A 25548-nucleotide genomic window follows, 5' to 3' on the forward strand; every position below is an offset into this window, starting at 1 on the left:
TAACTAGAGACACCTGAGGCCAGTTAAGGTCTGCCAGTGACCTTTAAAAACCCTTCTTCTGGTGAGAGAGGAGGAGTGGAGAGAGAAGCTGTTGCAGGAAGGAAAGGCTTCCCCTTAGTGGAATGGTCTCTCCTCCCTACAGGGAAAGAAACTAAGGGCTTGTCTACACCATGCAGCTTTTAGTGACAAGGCTGTGTCGACACAGCTTTGTCGCTAAAAGTCAGCGCGTGTAAACGCTCTTTGTCGGTGCTTTGTTAGCACTGTTGCCGACAAAATACTTCCAGTCCCGCGTGCTCCTACCGACAAAGCTGCGTTCACACTCTCACTTGCGTCAGCAAAACCTTTGTCTTTCATGGGGGAGCTTTTTTAAGTGAAAGACAAAAGTTGTGTCAACAACTTCGCAGTGTAGACATACCCTAAGTTAACAGCTGCTTGGAGAAAGATTGGCAATTAGGAGCCAGCCTGGTGGTAACACCCTAAAGAGGGGGCAGGGAACACTACTTGTTTATATTATGCGTTGGGGGAGGGGTTGTTTGCTTAAGGGAAATTCTTAGGCTTAGCCTGAGGCCCACCCCATAAACAGAGAAAACCAGAGTAAAGAGAAAAACTCTCTGGAGTCAGGCTGATTTACTCTGGCCCCCCCTACTGCCTGAGGGAGAAACACTGAGGCCGAGGAAGCAAAGGAGGTATCCTGCCACAGTGGAAGAGGAAACATTTGTTGCTGGGCAGGTTCACTCATCACTAATTTCCCATTTTCATACCATCTCTTACCCTCTCCAAAAATGCCTTTAATATGACTCATTTCAATTAGAGATGAGCCCAATGGAAATCCCATGCTCAAACACTCAAATTCTAGGGAAATTCAGGTATGGCTCTAAATCTTCATCTTGGGTCTCTCTCTCTCAATTGATAATAGACCAGGTTTTTCAGTTACCCATGTAGGAACCTGTCATAAACAGATAGTTAAGGGTTAATGTCTCTTTTACCTGTAAAGGGTTAAGAAGCTCAGTAAACCTGGCTGACACCTGACCAGAGGACCAATAAGGGGACAAGATACTTTCAAATCTTGGTGGAGAAAAGTCTTTTGTTTGTGCTCTTTGTTTGGGGGTTGTTCGCTCTTGGGACTAAGAGGGACCAGACAGGCTCTCCAAATCTTTCTGAATCAGTCTCTCATGTTTCAAACTTGTAAGTAATAGCCAGGCAAGGCGTGTTAGTCTTATTTTTGTTTTCTCAACTTGTAAATGTTCCCTTTTGCTGAGAGGATTTTACCTCTGTTTGCTGTAACTTTGAACCTAAGGCTAGAGGGGGTTCCTCTGGGCTATATGAATCTGATTACCCTGTAAAGTATTTTCCATCCTGATTTTACAGAGATAATTTTTATCTTTCTTTAATTAAAAGCTTTCTTTTTAAGAACCTGATTGATTTTTGTCTTGTGTTAAGATCCAAGGGGATTGGATCTGGACTCACCAGGAATTGGTGGGGGAAAGGAGGGGGGATGGTTAAATTCTCCTTGTGTTAAGATCCAAGGGGTTGGATCGGTGTTCACCAGGAACTTGGTGAAAAAGCCTCTCAAGGCTGCCCAGGGAGGGGAAGGTTTTGGGGGGACAGAAAGTGATCCAGACACTGAAATTTCTGGATGGTGGCAGTGTTACCAGATCTAAGCTAGTAATTAAGCTTAGAAGTGTCCATGCAGGTCCCCACATCTGTACCCTTAAGTTCAGAGTGGGGGAGGAACCTTGACAGAACCTAAATGAAGTGGCTACATTTTCAAAAGTGCTGCACTCTTACTGAAGAAGAACGGGAGATAGTGGGTGCTGAGCAGTTTTGAAAGTCTGTCCATTAATGCAGATGTCTAAATGGAAGTTTCTTTAACAATCTATTTTATTCTGTATAGGTTTTTATACCTCACTTATCAATGTAGAATCTTAGTGGCTTCCTCTAGTGCATTGAGCAATGTGACTACATAGCTGTCATGCGTTGTTTGTTCTTTATAAAGCCGCGCACAAGCGACCAGGGAGCTTTGCGAACAGGGTCTGCTAACAGGGAGTTTCGCAAGGTGAAGGAGGAGCAAATACTGCATCTGTGGGGTAAGTGACTGTCTGTAGTGTGTGTTTGTTTGTGTTCGGGGGTTACTTGCTGTGTGCCTAGCTTGTGTTTGTCAGTCTGTTTGGTTGGTTGTTTGAAGGACCATGTGCTGTGGCTGGCAGTTGGAGGCCGTGAGCTTCAAAGGAAGGTTTGAAAGCTCAAAGCCTCTGGTAATTGGCTGAGCCTTAATCAGTCGGCAGGGCATTCACTCAAGCCAGGGCTTTATAAAGCCGTGCACAGGCGACCAGGGGCTGCTATCAGGGAGTTTCGCAAGGGAGTTTGGAAGGGCAGTGGGAAGGGAGCGGGAGTCCCTTGTCGGTCCTAACCCTTCCCCTGTAGTCCCCTTAAAACCTATAAACCAAGCCACATTTCAAAACCCCTTTCTGTAAACCACCCTTCCATTAACTAGGAGACAATGCAGGCAGAAGCCCAGCAGCAGAGTGGGGGCTATCCAGTTTATTGCACTGAGCGTTGCATGTATGATTACCTGCCCTGTGGGCGGGTGGCGTATGTGTGCAGTAGGTGCAAGGATTTCCTGGCCCTCAGCAACCATGTACGGACTTTGGAGGCCAGGGTGGTGGAACTGAAGGAACTAAGAGAGGCAAAGAGGTATGTTGATGAGGCTTTCCGGGACACTGTAGAATTGTCCCACCTCCGCTCAGACAGCCTCTGCGCTGTTGAGGAGGAAGAACGGCCCAGGGAAGCAGAGCAGTCAATGGGAGCAGAGGGAAACCTTCCCGTAGTTGGGACCCTCCTTCCAGATGGTGCTGGGGTTGCCTCTCACACTGAGGTTACCTCTCTGGGGGAGGGAACTCCAGTTTCTAGGAAAAGGCAGGTGTTAGTAATGGGAGATTCGATTATTAGAAACATAGATAGCTGGGTTTGTGATGACGGGGAGAACCGTATGGTGACTTGCCTGCCTGGTGCGAAGGTTGCGGATCTCTCGAGGCATCTAGACAGACTTATGTGTAGTGCTGGGGAGGAGCCGGTGGTCGTGGTACATGTAGGTACCAATGACATAGGGAGAGGTAGGAGAGATGTCCTGGAAGCAGTGGTGAGCTGCAGCCGGTTCGCGCGAACCGGTTGTTAAATTTAGAAACCCTTTTAGAACCGGTTGTAAAGGGCTTTTAAATTTAACAAAGGCTCCGCCTGCAGCAGCTCCCTGCCCTGCACTGCCCCCGGCCCCAGGTCACCTGGCTCCAGCTCTGCCACCTCCTCTGAAGGCTCCCCCTTCAATCAGCTGTTAGCGTGGGAAGCCTGGGAGGGCTGAGAAGGAAGCAGCAGCTTCCTGCAGGTGAGCTGGAGAGGGGAGGCACAAGGAGGGCTCTAGGCGCCGGGCATCCCCGGCCCCCTCCGGGCAGGCCCCCAACCCCGACTCCGGCCGGGCGGCACGGCTCCGACCGGCCCCCGGCTCTGACCCCGGCCCCGACTCTGGCCGGGCAGGCGGCGTGGCTCCGGGCTGGCTCCCGGCACCGATGCTGGGCGGCGCGGCTCTGGGCCGGCCCCCGGCTCGGACCCGGACCCCGGCTCCGGCCGGGCGGCGCGGCTCTGGGCCGGCCCCTGGCTCTGACCCGGACCCCGGCTCTGGCCAGGCGGTGCGGTTCTGGGCCAGCCCCCGGCTTGGACCCGGACCCCGGCTGTGGCCGGGCGGCGCGGCTCTGGGCCGGTCCCCGGCTCGGACCCAGACCCGGACCCCGGCTCCAACTGGGCGGCGTGGCTCTGGGCCAGCCCCCGGCTCTGACCCGGACCCCGGCTCCGGCCCGGTGGCGCGGCTCCGGGCCAGACCCCGGCTTGGACCCGGACCCTGGCTGCGGCCGGGCGGCGCGGCTCTGGGCCAGCCCCCAGCTCTGACCCGGACCCGGACCCTGGCTCTGGCCCGGCGGCGCGGCTCCGGGCCAGACCCCAACGCCGACCCAGACCCCGACTGCAGCCCAGCACCCGTGGCTCCCAGCCCCGACTCTGGGTGGCACGACCCCCATCTTCAGGCAGCGCGGTAAGGGGGACAGGGAGCAGGGAGAGGGTGTTGGATAGAGTGCGGGGGTGGATTAGGGTCAAGACTGGGGGCAGTCAGAGGGCAGGGAACAGGGGAATTGAATGGGGGCAAGGGTCCTGGTGGGGCAGTCAGGAAGGACCAGCGGTTGGATGGGGCAGTGGGAGGCAGTCAGGGGCAGGGGTTCCAGGGGCAGTTGGGACAGAGAGAAGGGGTGGTAGGATGGGGCAGGGGTGCCGGGGGGCCATCAGGAATAAGAGGAGGGGTTGGATGGGGTGGCAGGGGGCAGTTAAGGGACAGGGAAGGGGGGTGGATAGGGCAGGGGTCCTGGGGGGTGGGGCAGGAGTCCTGGGGGGCAGGGGGGGGTCACGACCCCCTCCTGGGGTGAGGAGGAGGGAACCGGTTGTTAATATTTTGGCAGCTCATCACTGCCTGGAAGCCAAATTTAGGCTGCTAGGGAAGAGACTGAAATCCAGGACCTCTATGGTGGCAGTCTCAGAAATGCTCCCAGTTCCACGCGCAGGGCCAGGTAGGCAGGCAGAGCTTCAGAGTCTCAATGCGTGGATGAGATGATGGTGTAGAGAGGAGGGGTTCACGTTCATTAGGAACTGGGGAAACTTCTGGGATGGGGGGGAGCCTATACAGGACAGATGGGCTCCACCTAAACCAAAGTGGAACCAGACTGCTGGCACTAAACATTAAAAAAGTTGTAGAGCAGTTTTTAAACTAGGAGATGGGGGAAAGCCGACTGCTGCAGAGGAGCATGTGGATCGGACACAGACTTCTCTTAGGGGAGAGTCTGATGATAGAGAATCCCCAGGTTATAGTCAGGAGCAGAGGACGGAAGAGGATAATGTAAGGGCCGGATCAGATGATAAACAGTCACATAAAAAAGAATCTGGCACATCAGAAAAGGGCAGACAAATAAACAGGGACAAGTTTTTAAAGTGCTTGTACACAAAATGCTAGAAGTCTAAATAATAAGATGGGTGAACTAGAGTGCCTTGTGATAAAGGAGGATATTGATATAATAGGCATCACAGAAACGTGGTGGACTGAGAGCAATCAATGGGACACAATCATTCCGGGGTACAAAATATATCGGAAGGACAGAACAGGTCGTGCAGGGGGAGGAGTGGCACTATATGTGAAAGAAAATGTAGATTCAAATGAAGTAAAAATCTTAAGCGAATCCACATGTTCCATAGAATCTCTATGGATAGACATTTCATGCTCTAATAAAAATATAACATTGGGGATCTATTATCAACCACCTGACCAGTACAGTAATAGTGATGATGAAATGCTAAGGGAAATTAGAGAGGCTATCAAAATTAAGAACCCAATAATAGTGGGGGATTTCAATTATCCCCATATTGACTGGGAACATTTCACTTCAGGACAAAATGCAGAGATAAAATTTCTCGATACTGTAAATGACTGCTTCATGGAGCAGCTGGTACGGGAACCCACAAGGGGACAGGCAACTCTAGATTTAATCCTAAGTGGCGTGCATGAGCTGGTCCAAAAGGTAACTATAGCAGGACCGCTTGGAAATAGTGACCATAATACAATAGCATTCAACATCCCTGTGGTGGGAAGAACACCTCAACAGCCCAACACTGTGGCATTTAATTTCAAAAGGGGGAACTATACAAAAATGAGGGGGTTAGTTAAACAAAAGTTAAAAGGTACAGTGACAAAAGTGAAATCCCTGCAAGCTGCATAGGCCCTTTTTAAAGGCACCATAATGGGGGGGAAATAGCTCAGTGGTTTGAGCATTGGCCTGCTAAACCCAGGGTTATGAGTTCAATCCTGGAGGGGGCAACTTAAGGATCTGGGGGAAAAAATCAGTACTTGGTCCTGCTAGTGAAGGCAGCGGGCTGGACTCAATGACATTTCAAGGTCCCTTCCAGTTCTAGGAGATAAGTATATCTCCTATTATAATGAATACCCCAAATTAAGAAACACAGTAAAAGAACTAAAAAAGAGCCACCATGGCTTAACAACCATGTAAAAGAAGCAGTGAGAGATAAAAAGACTTCCTTTAAAAAGTGGAAGTCAAATCCTAGTGAGGCAAATAGAAAGGAGCACAAACACTGCCAACTTAAGTGCAAGAGTGTAATAAGAAAAGCCAAAGAGGAGTTTGAAGAACAGCTAACCAAAAACTCCAAAGGTGGTAATAAAATGTTTTTAAGTACATCAGAAGCAGGAAGCCTGCTAAACAACCAGTGGGGCCCCTTGACGATCAAAATACAAAAGGAGCGCTTAAAGACGATAAAGCCATTGCAGAGAAACTAAATGGATTCTTTGTTTCAGTCTTCTTGGCTGAGGATGTTAGGGAGATTCCCAAACCTGAGCTGGCTTTTGTAGGTGACAAATCTGAGGAACTGTCAGAGACTGAAGTGTCACTAGAGGAGGTTTTGGAATTAATTGATAAACTCAACATTAACAAGTCACCGGGACCAGATGGCATTCACCCAAGAGTTCTGAAAGAACTCAAATATGAAGTTGCAGAACTATTAACTAAGGTTTGTAACCTGTCCTTTAAATCGGCTTCAGTACCCAATGACTGGAAGTTAGCTAATGTAATGCCAATATTTAAAAAGGGCTCTAGAGGTGATCCCGTCAATTACAGACCGGTAAGTCTAACGTCGGTACCAGGCAAATTAGTTGAAACAATAGTTAAGAATAAAATTGTCAGACACATAGAAAAACAAACTGTTGAGCAATATTCAACATGGTTTCTGTAAAGGGAAATCGTGTCTTACTAATCTATTAGAGTTCTTTGAAGTGGTCAACAAACATGTGGACAAGGGGGATCCCATGGACATAGTGTACTTAGATTTCCAGAAAGCCTTTGACAAGGTCCCTCACCAAAGGCTCTTACGTAAATTAAGCTGTCGTGGGATAAAAGGGAAGTCCTTTCATGGACTGAGAACTGGTTAAAAGACATGGAACAAAGGGTAGGAATTAATGGTAAATTCTCAGAATGGAGAGGGGTAACTAGTGGTGTTCCTCAAGGGTCAGTCCTAGGACCAATCCTATTCAATTTATTCATAAATGATCTGGAGAAAGGGGTAAACAGTGAGGTGGCAAAGTTTGCAGATGATACTAAACTACTCAAGATAGTTAAGACCAAAGAAGATTGTGAAGAACTTCAAAAAGATCTCACAAAACTAAGTGATTGGGCAACAAAATGGCAAATGAAATTTAATGTGGATAAATGTAAATTAATGGACATTGGAAAAAATAACCCCAACTATACATACAATATGATGAGGGCTAATTTAGCTACAATGAGTCAGGAAAAAGATCTTGGAGTCATCGTGGATAGTTCTCTGAAGATATCCACGCAGTGTGCAGAGGCGGTCAAAAAAGCAAACAGGATGTTAGGAATCATTAAAAAGGGGTTAGAGAACAAGACTGAGAATATATTATTGCCTTATATAAATCCATGGTACGCCCACATCTCGAGTACTGTGTACAGATGTGGTCTCCTCACCTCAAAAAAGATATTCTAGCACTAGAAAAGGTTCAGAAAAGGGCAACTAAAATGATTAGGGGTTTGGAGAGGGTCCCATACGAGGAAAGATTAAAGAGGCTAGGACTCTTCAGCTTGGAAAAGAGAAGACAAAGGGGGGATATGATAGAGGTATATAAAATCATGAGTGATGTTGAGAAAGTGGATAAGGAAAAGTTGTTTACTTATTCCCATAATACAAGAACTAGGGGTCACCAAATGAAATTAATAGGCACAGGTTAAAACAAATAAAAGGAAGTTCTTCACGCAGCGCACAGTCAACTTGTGGAACTCCTTACCTGAGGATGTTGTGAAGGCTAGGACTATAACAATGTTTAAATGGGAACTGGATAAATTCATGGTGGCTAAGTCCATAAATGGCTATTAGCCAGGACGGGTAAGAATGGTGTCCCTAGCCTCTGTTCGTCAGAGGATGGAGATGGATGGCAGGAGAGAGATCACTTGATCATTGCCTGTTAGGTTCACTCCCTCTGGGGCACCTGGCATTGGCCACTGTCGGTAGACAGATACTGGGCTAGATGGACCTTTGGTCTGACCCAGTACGGCCGTTCTTATGTTCTTTCATTGTCTCTCCCTAGAGGGAGAAGTGTGTGCAGTGAAATCTTTTTTTGTTTTGCGCACATGCACACACGGATGCCTTTTGCTTGGTTAGTTTTAAATCCTCCTCCCACTATTTTATTTTATTCTTTCAGCCGTTTCCCTAGCAGGATTCTCTCTTTGTCCATAAAGGACTGATCCAATAAAAAGAACAGAAACCATCTCTTTTTATAACTGTCTCTACATAATTAACCCAGAAATCAATACAAAAGAGCTGAGAAGTGTCTCTTACGTTTTGAAGTAAGCATTTGCAGTTCTAGTAAGTTCATGTAAAGTGGTCATTTCATAAAGGAGAATCTTTATCTTGATGATTTAGATTTCAAATACATGTTATATGGAATTCAATTATTCCTCTCCTTCTCTACAAATTCCCCTATGCGCAGTAAAAAGAACACGGCTGCTACTCTGAAACCTATGCTCAGTGATGCTATCCAGAAATATAATGTGGATATTTAAATACACTAGGATATCGCCTCTACAAGTTTAATATCAACAGCAGGGCAATCAGTATACTTACGTCCTAGTCTATCTCACTGTTCATTTAAACAATGTACTTTTCTATTGTACTAGTTTACATGCCATATGAAACTTTGTTATTAATAGAGCTGAGTGAATACTGCACAAACATTTTCTCAAGGATGTGTGTGAAAATAATTAAACATCTATGCTCCTAATTTATATCCAGCTAAAAAAATTGTATTGCCTTTAGTAAAAATACACAGGTTCTAACACTGCAATTTACACCACTGCAGTTTGTGAGGTAAGGTGTGTGCGGGGAATGGGGTTGGAGGGAAGGAATGCAAATATATTAACACATCGAAAAGAAAAAAGTAAATGCTGGAACAATTAATGTTACATTTTAACAGATTACTTGGGCCAGACAAAACCCTTTCCTAATTGTCTATTAACTCTATACTTCAGAATGCAGCTATTGAAATAAAAATGTAACAATCCATAACCTGCAGTCAGGTTGATTTTGCAAGGCAATATAGAAACTGTCTGAGTTGTGTTGTAAGGTGATCTGCCCTTTTAATTTCTTGCTGTCTAATGGGCAGTAATAAAAAATGGAATCTAGATTACTTTATGGGTGATGCCTAGAGTCCTCGGTCTTAAATTATTACATGGGGACACTGATTAATTTGGACATCATCATAAACATGCTAGCCTTCTAATAAAACTTATCAAAAATACATTAAGGCTTGTTAAACTTGCTTTTCAAGTTACCTCTTTCCCCTATATCAAATATTTTAGCAAATGAGATCACTGGCAGGAATATTCACAGAAAAAGCATAGTTGAAGTGAATTTTACAGAATATTTATGGTGACTCAGATTTATAATCACAAGCACTGTAGCAGGAGCTTGATTCTTAGTGTTGCATTCATCCATACAGGGAACAGAAACAACATAATGTAACCTATATGGTTATTATATGGACTTATTAATGGAAAATAATTCTGATCAAATAGATTTCAGAAAATTGGGACCTTTTTGTGAAGAATTTGAAACAGAAAAAAAAGAAGCAAAATCATTGGATTATTTGTTAAAATTTATTTATCTAGCTTTAATTATTAAACTCATCCAGCCCTGGAAGGATACTTCAAATACAAATTCTTATGCTGCTGGTCTAGCAGGATGCCTCTATAGCACTGTTCCTGGCCAATGGGAGCTGTGAGAAGTGGTGGCCCAGACCATGCCTCTTCCCACAGATCCCACTGACCGGGAACGGTAAACCGTGGCCACTGGGATCTGCGAGCGGCCGTACCTGCGGACGTTCAAGTAAACAAAGTGTCTCGCGGCCTGCCAGGGGCTTACTCTGAACAAGCCGTGAACCAAGTTTGGGAACCCCTGATCTATAGTATGCACTTCTCTAACTGAGGTTTTGCCCCCTTGGATCATTTGCAGCTGGCATAAGCTAGAAAAAAAGTGAAGGCAAGTATACTCAAAAGCATCAACACGTATAAATAAATGGGGTTATGTTTGCTTCATTGACAGGTTATTAATGCAGGCTGTCGAATGTAGTGTAACCCACATGCTTTATACTTCAACATTTGATTTGTTTGGACCAAAGAAAGGGAGAGAAGCAGGAGGGAGGAGACATGGATTTTTTAATTGGACTACTCTGTGGTCTCTGCACACATGGGCTGGACAACTCAGCTAGAATGGCCCAGAAACATCCAGAAATAGGGTGTGGCAGTTTTTAGACATTCTCAGTAACTCTTCTATAGCTATACACATATTCACCATTTGAGAGCTGAGCCCATCAGAGTTCAGGGGAGGGGAGGGGAGGATGTTATGAATATAGGAGTTAAAGTCAGCCATGTGTACTCAGCAGCTAACTGACACAAGACTAAGGCACGTATCTATTGTGAAGGTTGGGTCTCAGTGCCTGTACTACTTTGGATAGAGGTCAGTGTTATTCCAGATTTACTTACTAGGGAAGCTCTCCATTAGGATAATATTAGGTCCACCTTAAAATATTATGGAGCTAGAGGGTTAGCTACACTCCAAAAGGCTACACAGGTTATGGGGCTATCATAACGGAGGAGTGGACACACCAAACTTAAGTGAGTAGCATTGCAACCTGGTGTACTGGGTCACAACACAGCCATATGTCCATTATGACAGAGGGATGGCAGGGCCAAATCTGCCAGCCTAGGCAGCTGCCTAATTCTCATGCAGCTAGAGCAGCCTCTGTTTCGTTAGCTGCTTTAAACTGGGATTTTATCCCCTTTAGAGAACAGGAGAGCTCAGTGAGGTGAAGATTTGTAAATGTTTGCCTGACTTAACTGAGCTCATGCAGAAAGATAATGTCCTATAGAGTGAGATAATTATGGAAATCCAAGGAATGGATGTTTTATATGCTGATCTCCATACTTTTGATTTCCTATCTTACCAGCTACAGGTTTTCTTTCTTATCACTAACTGAGTAGACTAGTCCAGTATGAACCCAAGGACAGGCATGCTGTTAGCTGTAAGGATCTCCAGATTTGTGTTTGCTGTCAAGGCTCTGTGGTGTTTGGAAAAGAACAGTGAAGTTACCATACTTTCCAAGATCTGAAGAATCCAGGTGACACACACTACATATTAGGGCCATGGTACAGAGACTGAGAAATCATCTCTGGAAGAAGATCAGAGGGGAATGTGTATACTAAAGTGCAGGAGTGTAAATGTTATGTTGAAACTCTGCATTTAAATATATGTAACAGCACCAAAGTGGGGAAGTTCGTATGAGTAGATTTACTACCTAACAGCTTTTGTTTAAAAAATAAATATTCATACGTATTCCAAATATTATTCACAATGCTTTTTTGTATTAAATATTTGTTTACTAACAACTGTATGGTACCCTGTCTTTCCAGCTGACTGGGAACTATTATTATGACAGCTACAGTCAGGGTTTTACATATGATAGCTGTGAGATTAGCTCTGTGTAATGTTTACTGAAAAGTCCTGAAATGGCAGAACTCTGGCCTATTACATAGCAAAGAATTGAGCTGAGACGCAGGAAAATGGAACATGTAATGGAATTAAATGTAATATTACTTCAGCACCCCACTCAGTGTTATATAAACATATGTACTTGGATGTTTAATTATATTACAATACGTACAATCTTTTTTAAAAGTTAGTTTTTTACTATTCATTTCCACGGTCTTTAAATTTGATGTTTATATGCATTACACTTGTATGTGTAAATAAATGGAGAGGAATTTAGCCCAGGAATAGTATGTTCTTCCATCATATCTCAGCCTGGTTCCAATAACAAGACCCTGGGATTTCTTACATTTGTCACAGTTAAGGCCCTACTTAACTCACAATAGTGTGAAAATTGTGGATCCTGCAATACTAGGCTTCCACCACAATTTTGAGAACAGGAGCCCCCGCTCTCATTCCCAGGTCACTTCTCTCAGCCCCAGCCAACCGACAGTGGGGAGCACCTGCTCTCAGCCCCGGGTCCCCACTCTCAACCCTGAGTGGCAGACAGCAAAAATCATGGAAAAATAATAATGGATCTTATTAAGGGAAATATCCAATATTATTTTTTCTGCAATTTTCCCTGGTTTGTCTGCAACTCATCTGCAATTTTTGGACAATCATCCAGCAATTCAAGTTGGTCCTTAGTCATAGTTCATTTCATGGCATACATACAGAAGAGACAGATAACTAACAAACACTCTCACTGGAAGGTTGCAACATAACACTACTTTAATCCTTAGAATTCAGAACACATAGGAACCCAAAACGGAGAGACATACAAAGTAGGCTGTTCCCTGTAACAGAGAAGCACAACTCACCCTACCTTACTATAGGTTGGCTGACTGCAGACTGACTGCTGCCAGGCCCAACTCTCACACTTCCTCACAGAACACCTTGGCCTACAAAAAGGACCAGGGAAACACCCTGAAATTTAAAGTGATAACTTATAATTTTAACACTATTCTCAATATGCTGAAAGTAATGCAGCTCAGAACTCATGGTTCTTTAGTCTAACCCCGTGAATGCTTGGGGACCAGTGAGGACATATTAGTGCCATTTGTGCACACAAGTCAAGTATTTTGAATATCCAAAAATGTAGTGCTTAGAATGTGGATTCTCTAAACTAGTAACACTTTTGGACAGTGGAATCTATTCATAGTGGACATAATCCACAAAAAATAAAGATTTCTATATATAATCTAGCTGGGAGTACATTACTGCAATCATATTCACGAAGCAACATTTCACAGACAAATCCCTGAAATGATTAGTTGGATTCTGTTCTTGCTCCCATTGAACTCTATTGCATTTTGCTATTGGCTTTAATGAAAACAGGACTAGACCTTTACTGTGGTTGAGATTCTCAACTGATAAATCCTGTCTTGGGACTGGAATGTGCCTTGGGTGAAGGTGACTTTCCCAACATTATAGGTGAAGTGATTGAAAGTTGGGTTTAAAAGGGCAGAAGAAGATCCAGATCATCTCACTGAGAGAGAGAAAGCAGAGTAAAAGTTTTGTTCAGAGCAGAATAGGTAGATAACTAGTAAGAAAGAGGTGGTGATAAGGCTCTCATATAATAATCTTAGTTTAGAAAAGAAAGAGCAGACTTTCTGTTGTGTCAATTTTATTCAAGATACTATTCACTAGCTGGGGATTGCCAGAGTAGAGTGCACCCTCTCTATGCCTCTCCCCATTCTCACCATGCTGAAATCGCCTTATGTGCTGGAACTACAGGGGGGAACAGTGTAGAAGCCAGTTCCAGGCCTGAGCCTAAGCCTATATCAGAGAAATCGTCAGCTGGGGAGTTGTGATGAGTTTCCGCTCCCTGGGGCAGATCTTCAGCAGATGTCAATGCACACCAATGGAGGATCTTGCCCGTCTTGTTCTTTATTTGAGAAAAGGGAAAATTTTACTGCCACTGAAACATGATACTAAACACATCTTAAAAGGAATGCAGAGAGATTTAACTCTTTGTCTTGCTTGCACTATTAGACAAGAAAACAAAGGTTTAATTTTGTAGTAGCACAACTAATATGTATTAAAACTTCTACATCCACTAGCTCAGATTTCCTTGTTACATTTCGTTAATGTCTGTAATTCAAGTTGGAACAGTAAATAGAACGCTTCCTTGGAAGAAAGGAAAAAGTTCCTTCAGATGTACCTCATTGTCTACAGGTTGCCTGGTATAGTATTTTACGTTAGCATGGTTGGGCTTTAGGGTAGATAGCAAAGGCTGTGTTCTGAAGTCATTCAAGGAAACAAAGATTATTGCGTGGGCAATACAAAGTGTTTAAACCCATGAAATGTTACTACTGAAAATGCATTTCTTGAGAAAAATCAGTATTCCCAGCGAAACAGCTTTTTAACGCTACATGTTGAAGGAAGGAACACAAAAGAGGGAAAGGAAGGAACTTGGACAAGCCAATTGGAGGCCAGTAGTTATCCACAGACCCCCTCTCCCCCACCCCCCATCTGGGGCAGGACATTCATTATCAGAAGCTCAAAGTTTCCCATTCTGTTCAGGAATTATTATTTTTTTCTATGATTAAATATTGTACCATATATTTTGATTAATTTTTGCTTGTTTCAGTGATCAAATTCCTTTCATAACTTACAGCATTTATAGAATAAACACTTATTGACGGTGATGTTGGGTTACAGCCCAGAACACACACTGGGCTTTTCTGTGGATTAAGAAGCAAAAAGACTTTTATGGAGAAGTCTAATTACTTTATATCTTGTAAAGAATAACTAAATGGCCTGGAAAATGAGAAATGGGAATGTTTGCCTAATTCCACCCAGGCTATGCATAAGAATGTAGGTTGAATTTCACAACACATGACTTATTAGCTTCATTACCATGATCCATGAGAAGCACATTCATTACCAACAAAGATGTGTTTCTTCATAACTGCTTGAAACAAAACATTCATAAAATAATACATCTGATGAAAAAACCTCAAAGAAGCAGTTTCTCATTGATTTTTGGCATATGTTTGAATTGCAATTCAATATATTTGAAACTATATCTTGAATGCAATTTATTTTATTCGTCTATTTGCCAGGTCTGCCTATCTATATGTCAAATGGCCTTCAAAAATTAAGGGTATTTTCAGGGAGATTTTCAAAGGCCCAAGGGAAAAGTTAGGGGATCACTTTCAATAGGAGTTTGGCAAATAACTCTCCTTTGTGCCCCTTTAAACTGATTATTAATTGGAAGCAGCTTTTAAATTCTGAGTGCATACCTTCTGAAAACCTTATTTAAACATAGTTTTAAGACATGTTGCAGCAAAGGTCTTTCTTTAAAAAATGAAAAAAAAATAGTAGTACTACACTTTTTTAATATTTGATTTACTGACAGGATCAAAGTGTTAATTTCTCTTTATTGTTGGCTCATCTCCCCTTTGTGTTCAGCAAATTAGGTTTCATCTTATTTTGGAAATGGTAATCAGTCATGAACATTCAGTCCTAGATTTTGCTTCTGAGCAACTGCAGTGAGAAGTAATACAATCAGCGTTTCATCCAGCCTCATTGAATCACTTTGTTCAAGCCTTTACCTATTGATCAAGTTATAGCTTCCATAATAAATCCATGCCTGTGATTCTCAAAAAAAAAAAAAAGGCATTGATATGAGCCTGCTCAAGGACCCTGAATATGTACACTGGTAGCTAGCCCATGCTGACGCCTGTGCTGCTGTGGCTTCAGTGCTATTAGTACTCACACTAGCTAAATTAAAGCTAGCTTGGGTATGTCTACATGTGCTGCAACCACGTCTTTGACTGGAGTGCCGCCATACTTTAAGGAGAATGTTAACCACCACCTACTAGGGATAAACATTTTTTAATAAGCAGGACAGATAACTTGCACTTCAGATACATAAAAGAGCTGGCTGAATACAGTTAATACCAGTCAACTTGGTTTTATGGAAGATAGGTCTAGTCAAGCAATCCTGATTTCATTCTTTGATGAGATTACAAGTTTGGCTGGTAAAGGTAAGGGCATCGGACTAATAACTTTAGACTTTTGTAAGGCATGTGACTTAGTACTGAAGAACATTCTGATTAAAAAAATAGCATTAAGCAGTATGAATAAAGTACACATTAAATGGATTAAGAAAGGACTAAAAGTGACCTCAAAAAGTAGTTGTCAATGTGTAATCATCAAATGTGTGTGCTTCTAGTAGGCTTGCACAGGGTTTGGTACTATGCTTGATGCTACCCAACTTTTCATCACTGATGTGAAAGTAAATATAATAAAATCATTGTTGATAAAATTTGCAATGACAAAGATTGATGGAGTGGTAAAGAATGTGAGCAAAGTAGGCCTACGGAGGAAACTGTGTCACTTGGAAAGCTGGGACCACTAACAAAAATGTGTTGTAAAACAACCAAATGCAAAGTGCTACATCAAATAACAAAGAATTCAGATCATACCTACAGAATGGGGTATCTTGAAAAGCAGTGACTCTGAAAAAGACATTGGGCTCATAGTGAACAAGCAACTAAACATGAACTGTCAGTGCAATGCTGTGGCAAAAAGGGCTAATGCAGGGGTAGGCAATCTACGGCACGTGTGCCGAAGGCGGCATGAGAGCTGATTTTCAGTGGCACTCACACCTGTCCGGGTCCTGGCCACTAGTCTGAGGGTCTCTGCATTTTAATTTAATTTTAAATTAAGCTTCTTAAACATTTTTAAAACCTTATTTATTTACATACAACAATAGTTTATATATATATATATATATATATATATTAGACTCATAGAAAGAGACCTTCTAAAAATATTAAAATGTATTACTGGCACGCGAAACCTTAAATTAGAGTGAATAAATGAAGACTCGGCACAGCACTTCTGAAAGGTTGCCGATCCCTGGGCTAATGCAATCTTTGGATGTATAAACAGAGGAGTGCGGAAGTAATTTTGCCTCTATATATGGGATTGATGAATCCAATACTACAATACTGTGAATAGTTCTGGTGTCCAAGCTTTAAAAAGGATATTGAAAAATTGGAAAAGGTGCAGAAAAGAGCCATACAATTATTTGAGGGCTGGAAAACATGACTTACACTGAGACACTTGAAGATCTCAATCTGTTTAGTTTATTAAAAAGAAGACTGAGGTGTGACTTGATTATAGTGCATAAGCACCTTCTTGGGGGTAAAATATTGGATTCGAATGAGCTCTTTAATCAGAGAGAGAATAATACATAACAAGAACCAATGGGTGGAAGCTGAAGCCAGACAAATTCAAATTAGAAATAAGGCACTTTTTTTATTAGTAAGGATGGAACGATCTATTATGGGAAGAGGTAGATTCTCCATCTTTTGATGTCTTCAGATCAAGACTGGATGCCTTTTTGGAAGATATGCTTTAGCCAAACATAAGTTATCGGGTTCTATAAAGTGATGACTGGGTGATTGTGATATACAGGCGGTGAGACTAGGTGATCACAGGTCCCTTTTAGCCTTAAGCTCTATAAAACTATGAATTGAAGGGCCTGCATTTGTTTTTTTTAAGCTGAAACAGGGATGTAGTATCTTAATAAGGGGCACACCTAATAAAGAATAATAATAATAATAATAAATAAATAAAATGGCTTACCTGTGTTAAGGATTCTTGGCTCTTTGAAATATCTGCCAGAAAATATCCTACCTGAAAAAATGACAATGAAAATTAATTACTTAAAAAACCCTAAAGTGAATTAAAAGCAAAACTGAATATTTAATAAAGTATTAAGTAATAAATTACTAAAGTAATAATAATAAATAGCAATACAATACAATAGTTAATTTCTTATCAGACTTGTAAAAGAGAGCCAAACAAGTTAAAATTTGACACATTCAAAATATCTATGTAAAGTATTATTTTCTTAGATAAACATGTCAAAATGCAATACAAGAACTAACTTTCAATAATATCAAGAGTTTTACATAAGGTCAGAAAATTTGAATGAACAAGAGTAAGCTATTCTATGGGCCAGATTCAGCTTGCACACCAATATAAATCTGGACTAACTCCCCCAAACTCAATAGAGTTATACCAGTGTAAAAGCAGGTGGGAATGAGAATCAAGCTCTGTGTGCATAACACTTGCTGATGCTTATTTGAGTTATAAGACTACAATAGCAGAAGAGTATTCTGTCTGCCATTCTGCCTTAATTATATGATTTATTTAGGAATGAGCAAACCCAGTGAAATTCCATGAGTGCCAATGAAGGCAGAATTTACCCTTCATAACTAAACCACTAAAATAAAGTTTAATAATGAGCAACAGTTTAAAAATAAACTTGATGGCCTAGCTCACTGGTTCTCAACCAGAGGTATGGGACTCCCTGGAGGGCCACGGGCAGGTTTCAGGGGGTCCTCCAAGCAGGGCCAGCGTTAGACCTGCTAGGGACCAGGGCAGAAAGCCAAAGCCCTGCTGGGCAGGACTGCAGCCCAGGACCCCAAACCCCATCACCAGCATCTGCATAGAGTCTGGGCTGTTAGAGGGGCTGAGTTTCTAGCATGAGTTAGAGAAGCACTGGCATTATGGTTATTACACCCTTACCTGGACTGTTCTGCATCCCGGAATCCCCAGTTGTGCTGAGCACTAAAAGAACCCTTCCTGTCCCTGATCTGCCTCCTTGTGCCACAGCTCTACCCCTGATATTGGGGCCCACTGGGAGGGGGAGCAACATAGGGTCATATACATAGACACTATACTGTTCTTTTGCCAGGGGAATTCTTCTCCAGCTCATTATAAGGGTCAGAATCTTGCACAATATTTCTTCAGGGGAAATGCTAAGCAGTTCTCTCTCTTCATTCCCCTGTGAGTAAATCACCAAGTAAATATTTGTAAAAATATGTATTTGTGGAACTTAATAGCCCTGAAGCACCCATTAGTGTCAATTATGTGTTTTTAAAACTATGTTTAAAAATTGCTCGATTCCTTGTAAAGGGATTTCACTCACTATGAAATGATTAATATGTATAAGTGCATGAATGAATACATGAACGATGGGCTGCCTTAATGAGAATGTGTGCTATCATAGAGGCTAATATAGAAAATGGATTATACCTCCAACTTTTGCTGAAAGAGGGTGCGGGTGATGGAGTGTGTGGCTGAGGGCATAAGGAGGTTGGGACTGTTTCTAAATTATACACATTTTTAAGTATAAAATGCATTAATTATTCTTAGATGAAATACTAAAAGTAGCAAAAGAGATAAACAATAAAGACCTGTTTATAAAAATATACTTCTGGTACAAAAATAAGTAATTTATTTGGGGTTTGGACCCCACTGGGAGTTGGGCATCTGAGTGTTAGAGACTTCTAAAGATGCTTTCAATTAAGCCTGCAGCTGTTAGGGGACCTGGTTCAGATCTGGGTCTGGGTTTGCAGCAGGCTAGTGTCTGGCTCAAACCAGGCAGGGCACTAAAGTCCCAAGCTGCCAGGGCAGGAAAGTAGGGGCAGAAGTAGTCTTGGCACATCAGTTGGCAGCCCAAGAGGGTTTCTGTGATTGAACCTGTCACATCAATTTTTTTTTAAATGTAAATTATGCTGAAAAATTGAGATGAGAGAAAACAATTCAAGCAACAGGTTTCTTAAAGAAGCAGCAGTAGAAAGCTTCACTGACATCACAATATTTTGTTTAAAATATCTATCAAAACATTGAAATAGGTGTAATGTACTACAGTATAAAAATACTTCACATTTTGTTATAAATAACTGAAGTATTGACCTTTCTGGCTTTGGTTAGGATTTTATTACATCCTCTGAATAATCTTCTCTTTACCAGCACTTCCTCTCATCTATTGGGGCAAACGTTTTGAGACAAAATAAAGAATTAGGCACTGGGACTTTATCCTGTTGTACATTTTGAAGATTGATGAAATTCTGTCCTCCTTAAATGACATACTGGATACATGGAGCAGGGGACGTGGGAGTTGCTTGACTCAGTGAAGTTATTTCTGATTTATAAACTGCAGCAGGCTTTCCATCAAAACAGCAGGAAAGGCTGTTGTGTTGTCTTGAATGAAATCCAGATTCTCTGCAAAACAGAGAAACTTGATTTAAAGGGTATCATTTTCCTGAAGTTAAAAGCACCCCCTACTGCTACTTATCCTAAATGAGGCCCTCAGTTTAGATTCTGGCAAACAGCATTTCTTGCTATCTCATAGATTTATTGTCCTTCTGCTGAGGTTCCCAAACAAACAGTGGTACTCAGAATATGAGGTTACTGGCCTTAGTCTTTTAAGGTGCAACTCTTTATCAAGTTTGAAATCATGAGTGATGCCTTGCTATGTTTATAGTAGATATGGACTACCATAGATTGAGCTTCAACTGTGACCTCATTTTAGGCAATGTCACAAAGAGATATGATTGCTGGTTTGGATTTAAAGAGGAAAGAAAATGTCCCTTCACCTTGACGAGTTCTCTTTGTTCTACAAAGTTTTAAAACAGATCCTGCCCACACTGGAGTACAGATACTCCAGCCCATTAAGAGTTCTGTGAGCCTTTAATGAAGCAAGACATTGGCTAGCTAAAGGGTACTAACAGAGAATTTAAGTGGGAGAAAGGATTTGTAGCCTATAAGTATTTTCCAGGTGAGGCATAGGTATAAGTTAAGGTAATAATGCAATGTGCCTACAAGCCTGTAACTCAATAGCTTAGCCAAACTAATTAAGGGATAAGGCCCCCAAAAGCCTTAGCATAGGTAGCTAACCACAGTAAACCCCAGATCATAAGATATCACAAGATAGCTAAACTGCTGGTAGGTAATCACAAGTTACTAGTTTATAACAGGTTGGGATATTTTTAGTTAGGGACATCAAATGACCTCTGAGAACAAGAACGTCATGGTAACCAATTGACATTATGCTAATAAGTTTGAGGGACAAGGACTAATAACCTATGAGAGAAGGGCTCCCCAACATTAGTTGGCACTACAAATGAGGAAAAGGTACTGAAAGCCCTGCTGAATATTCATCAGGTATAGTGATATCAGCATAACACATTATAAAAGTTGTATCCCAACAAGTGAGCTTAAAGAGGGAGAGATGTAGCCCGTGCAAGATACCAGGATGACCACCACTGGAGATGGTGATGATGGTGAGGGGAAAGACAAGGAAGATAACTAATGCTTCAGGTTGTTTTTAAAGAGATCGTGTAAGTATCTGGATGCTGAGCTCCTTCTATATGATATGATCTCTACCTGCCTTGCTGGGTTGGAGTGTTTGTGATTTTGCCAACTGTGTTAATAAAACTATTATAAATATAGTGTGATTTTCTAAGTAGCTGCCGCTACTGCAGCAGAGCCCCAGGCCCTTTAAAGCTCCGCCAAAGCCTGGGACCCTGGGGTAGCAGCGGCAGCCAGGAGCCCCCTCTGATAGTGATTTAAAGGCCCCACCCCCTCCTAAGGACTCCAGAGTACTGGTAAGTCCTTTAAGTTACTTTCACCCCATATGCATCCCAACGAATAGCATGTTCACTTCTATGTCCTACTGAAATGGATATATTCAGGCTGGTAGATCGGAGATACAGAAAAGGGGAATTTGAGTGGCTGCTTAGAGGCTGGAGTGGCAAAACCAAAACAACTGGTGCACAGGCTCCCAAACAATTGTAGGGGTCTATATTACAAAATATAGTCCAGGATCTCTGGTAAATGATTATCTCTGCTGGGCTCACTGCATGGTGGGGGATAGGTCAGTTGTTTGAGCATTGGTCTGCTAACCCAGGGTTGTGAATTCAATCCTTGAGGAGGCTATTTAGGGATCTGGGTCAAATATCTGTCTTGGTATTGGTCCTCCTTTGAGCAGGGGGTTGGACTAGAGGACCTCCTAAGGTCCCTTCCAACTCTGGTATTCTATGATTCTAAGAATTGTTCCAGAACTAAGAAGTAGAGTTCCACTAAGCTGCAGTGCTAGCCCCATAAATGGGAGAAAGGACACAAAAATCATGATAGGTTCTAATGAGAAAGCTAGGTTATCTGAAAGCTAGTGAGTTAATTCAAGAACAACACACTGCTGATTCTTGTAAGGAGTGAGAAAGGCCTAGTGGATTAATGGCTTGGCTGCTTTTCTTCATGATTTTTTAGAAAAAGGGATAATAATCTAGATATTTTTCCTTCATATCTCTTGCTGGGAAAAGAGGGATGAGCGAGAGGCAAAAGTGACAGATGGCCAAAAAAATTTAGTTCCACTGCTATTCTCACATGAATTTCCTTCCACAGCTCTAAAGGACGAAGGCAAATAAATACCACTAATGGGAAAGAGAGGTAATAAATGTATATGAAATGGATCACTAGTTGTCGCCTCAGCTTCTTTCAGGAAGATTCAAAAGCCCATTAGGTAAAGATCTCTTCTGACTGTTGAGAAAAGGGAGCAAATGACAGAAGGCTTTATAAAGAAAGGCAATTTTAGTTTCAGGAATCTTCTGACAAGATGTCTAATAAAACTGTTCTATAGCCAGTTACATTGAAACATATTAATATTTTGGGGTTTAAATAAAATTGCAGCCTATCAAAGAAGTATTTGTGCTTTGTTTTGGCAAGGTGAATGGTGTGGGAGAGCCTGTTAGTCTAACTCATTTCTGCCTAAATCAGTGTGTGACACAGCAGTAGTTTTCAATGGAAAGACATCAGAGCAGCACAGGATTTCCTGGCAGCAGCATGAAAACAGTTCCATTGAGCAGAGGAAGTGGCAGGATTCTGAAGTGTCATGCAGGCGGAGCACACCTTCTAGCCAGTATGGACGTCATTTCCTAGAAATCCCTCACTGCCAGCATTTAAGGGCAGGTAATGGTGGGTCAGGGCAGGCCAGAGAAGGAACAGCAGCAAGACTAGAGCATCTGTTGCTTTGTGGAGACTCATTTATTATAATAATGCCCAGAGCCACCAGTCAGGTCAGGCATAGTACAGCACAGAGACAGACAATTTCTTTCTTTCCCTGCCAAGGGGTTATCAGAGTGTGAGCTCTCACATGGTGAGATTTTACAGACTTCTCAGTAACAATAGAATACATTCCATGTGTTAATTAAACCAAGTCAATTGAAACATATGGAGGAATCACTAACTTAATTTACTGTGGTTTCACATTTTCTACTGTAAATGAATACATGCTATTTTCTATAAATTTTGTATTAAATAGAATAAACTCTAATATTAAAGAATAAATAATGTGAAATTAGAATCTATCAGTGTCAAAAATGTAGTTAGTTAATCACTTTGTAACTTTGCATTACGGAAGAAATGCAAATCAATATTGTCACTATGAAATGTCATTTTTAGTGACATTTGTAATACAAAAGGTCAATATACTATTATTATGTGTACCATAAATAAATAGTGAGATCTGTCACTTACCAGGAAAAATCTACCTTCTCCCTGAGAATTCCTCCTCTCTCCTTGATGCTCCTTGTGTCCTTCTCCCACTAATGGATCCATGTCTTTTATCATCTTCCTCCTAAGCCTGACACTACCTCCCTCTTCTTATATATAATGGTCTGATTTCACTAGGAGTTGCTCCCATTGCATTCAACTGCTTGGATTCAATGATAGTTGGAAACTTTGAATATCTTGCACATTATAGCCTCAAGAGCCTGATACAAAGCCAACTGAAGTCAGTGGAAAGACTCCCTTTAACTTCAACTGATGTTAAATATGTCCCCAAGTGACTGCACCCTATTCCTTCAAAAATTCTCTTCAATACTTGCTTCCCTCAACTAATTTTCCATCACTGATCTCCACTCCAGCTTATGCACTACCATCTAACCTAGCAAAAATGGTAACAAACAGAGACACAATGCAACATATATAATCTGCTCACTCAGAAAAAAAATGATGCTTTGTCAATAGAAATTTTCTCTTCCCGTTGATTATTGTTGTTTCCCCTGCATACTTCTGCACATCTCTTGATGTTTCCATTGTTTTAATAGAACTATTTCATGTAGCAGCTCTTCAGAATGGAAACCTTGCCCTATCACTGACAACACCATGTAACGTACACAAGTGGTCACATGAATATAGGCAACATCATTATGAAAATATTCCCAGGCAATGACAAGATAGTATTATTAGAGCTGAAAGAAGAATTTTTCAGTTCAGTGGCTGAACTGAACAGTAAAAAAAAATTTAAAAAAGGTTTGTTTTTAACAGAAACTGAAGTTCTCTGTCACTGAAACAGAACCCCTCAAATTTGTTCTGGCTGAATGAAATGTTTTGAATGTCTATTTGAACTGACATTTTGTATTGAAAATTTCATTTTGAAACAAAATGTCAAAATGGTTCTTTTAAAAAATGTTGAAACAAACCATTTCAGTAACAGTTTTCTCCTCTTATTTTTTTTTCAACCAAAATTCTTTACCAAATTCAGATTAATTCATGATTAATTTTGGTATCTAAAAATGTTTAGTGAATTTACTGTTTGCAAACAATATTTAATAATATAATAATTAGATTAAATATGATCAGTTTAGATTTGCAAACAATATTTAATAATATAATGATTAGATTAAATATGATCAGAGTCTCTGTTGGAAGTACTATTAGATCCATCTCCCTTCTAAACCCTTCCTGGCTGATTAGAGAGTTAGAGAAGGAACCTGCTCCAATCTATTTTCCTATTTCTCCCAAACTGCTTTGTAACTGAGCAGTGTGGGAAACGCACCTGTAATGAGCATTCAGTTTACTCTGCTTTAGATAAGGCAGAGCAAGAGGAGATCCAGTAAGACCTATGGAATTTACAAGTGCCATACTAAGCCACAAGTGTGCATACAGGCTATCACTGGTAGAGCATACTGTAAAAATGCATTTTTCTCTATAGAATCTTCACACTTGCTTTAGCTTATAATACTCATTAAAATACATTTTACTTAAAAGATAAACAAATATATTTTTAAAAATTATTACTGGCTTTTACAGTTGCTACTGTAGCTATTTGTTAAATTCTTGTCATGGCTAAGCCAGGATATCAAATTAATTCTGCAAATGCTTCTTGATACTTGCCATAGATTTTATCATATTTTGGAAGAACACTGAATTGCCAGAGAAAGGAATTGAACTTAATATGAATCAATTCAAAATTGTCAGGGAACTGTTGACTCTTCACTCATTAATTGTAGTTGTAAAATATTTAATGAGGTATGACATAAAGGAAGGAGATGCTACTGCATTTAATAATCAAGGTGTATATGCACTGTGGTATATACCATAAGTCTATAAATCATTCCGAGTAAATCTTTAGTATGCACAAGGCAATTTTATTTTGTCTAAGAATTCCTGATGTGCCTAGAATACTGGGGAAACGCACATGAATTTAATTATAAAGATTCAGAAAACCTTGTTTTACAATACATAGATTTACTTTCCAAATCTTTAGTTGTCTGTGGTGCCCCCTTATATTCAACTTGGCTTCAGGACAAAGATGGATTTTTTTTGGTTCAAGCACAGGTATGATCAGGACATCCTGGTACTATGCCACCAAACCCATCATGGGATGTAACTGCAAATTACTCTGAGACTAAAGTCACAACAATTAATCATGACTGCTTTTAGGCGGTGGCTTCTGAATGGTCAGTCAGGATATCTGTGGTAGATGGAGGAATAGTACCCAGATCGCCTGATCAGTCCTGTCCTTAATCAACAGACCATCCTTCATCTCTCTGAGTTGTTCTTCAGTCTCACACCAAGCTGCCCATGTAACCCTGGCTCAACAATGAACTTAAAAACACAGATAGAACTTTGATCTCCCCCATGCACAAAAAGAGAATCTTACAAAGCAGGAGGAAAACCTTAAACAGGCTGAGCACAAATATAAATATGACCTTTGAAGAAAAAGATATGAGCACATGAATTATTCTATTTCTTAGCTAATGT

General features: G+C 41.4%; 1 long non-coding RNA gene across 3 annotated transcripts in view; it reads right to left on the bottom strand.

Annotated features, from left to right (window-relative positions):
* The window catches only part of LOC123371574, a 109355-nt gene that overhangs the window by 3543 nt on the left and 80264 nt on the right, over positions 1–25548 (bottom strand). The window contains exons 2-5 of one of the 3 annotated variants that reach the window (XR_006579846.1): positions 19594–19725; positions 19417–19486; positions 17296–17346; positions 13412–13579 (exon numbers count right to left, since the gene is read on the bottom strand). This is a non-coding gene — a long non-coding RNA (uncharacterized LOC123371574). Of the gene's footprint in view, positions 1–13411; positions 13580–16139; positions 16161–17295; positions 17347–19416; positions 19487–19593; positions 19726–25548 lie in introns of those variants that run through there. The other 2 variants (XR_006579848.1, XR_006579847.1) reach the window with 2 other exon arrangements.

Source organism: Mauremys mutica, chromosome 5, assembly GCF_020497125.1.
Source record: "Mauremys mutica isolate MM-2020 ecotype Southern chromosome 5, ASM2049712v1, whole genome shotgun sequence".
In the NCBI taxonomy this organism is placed as follows: domain Eukaryota; kingdom Metazoa; phylum Chordata; order Testudines; family Geoemydidae; genus Mauremys; species Mauremys mutica.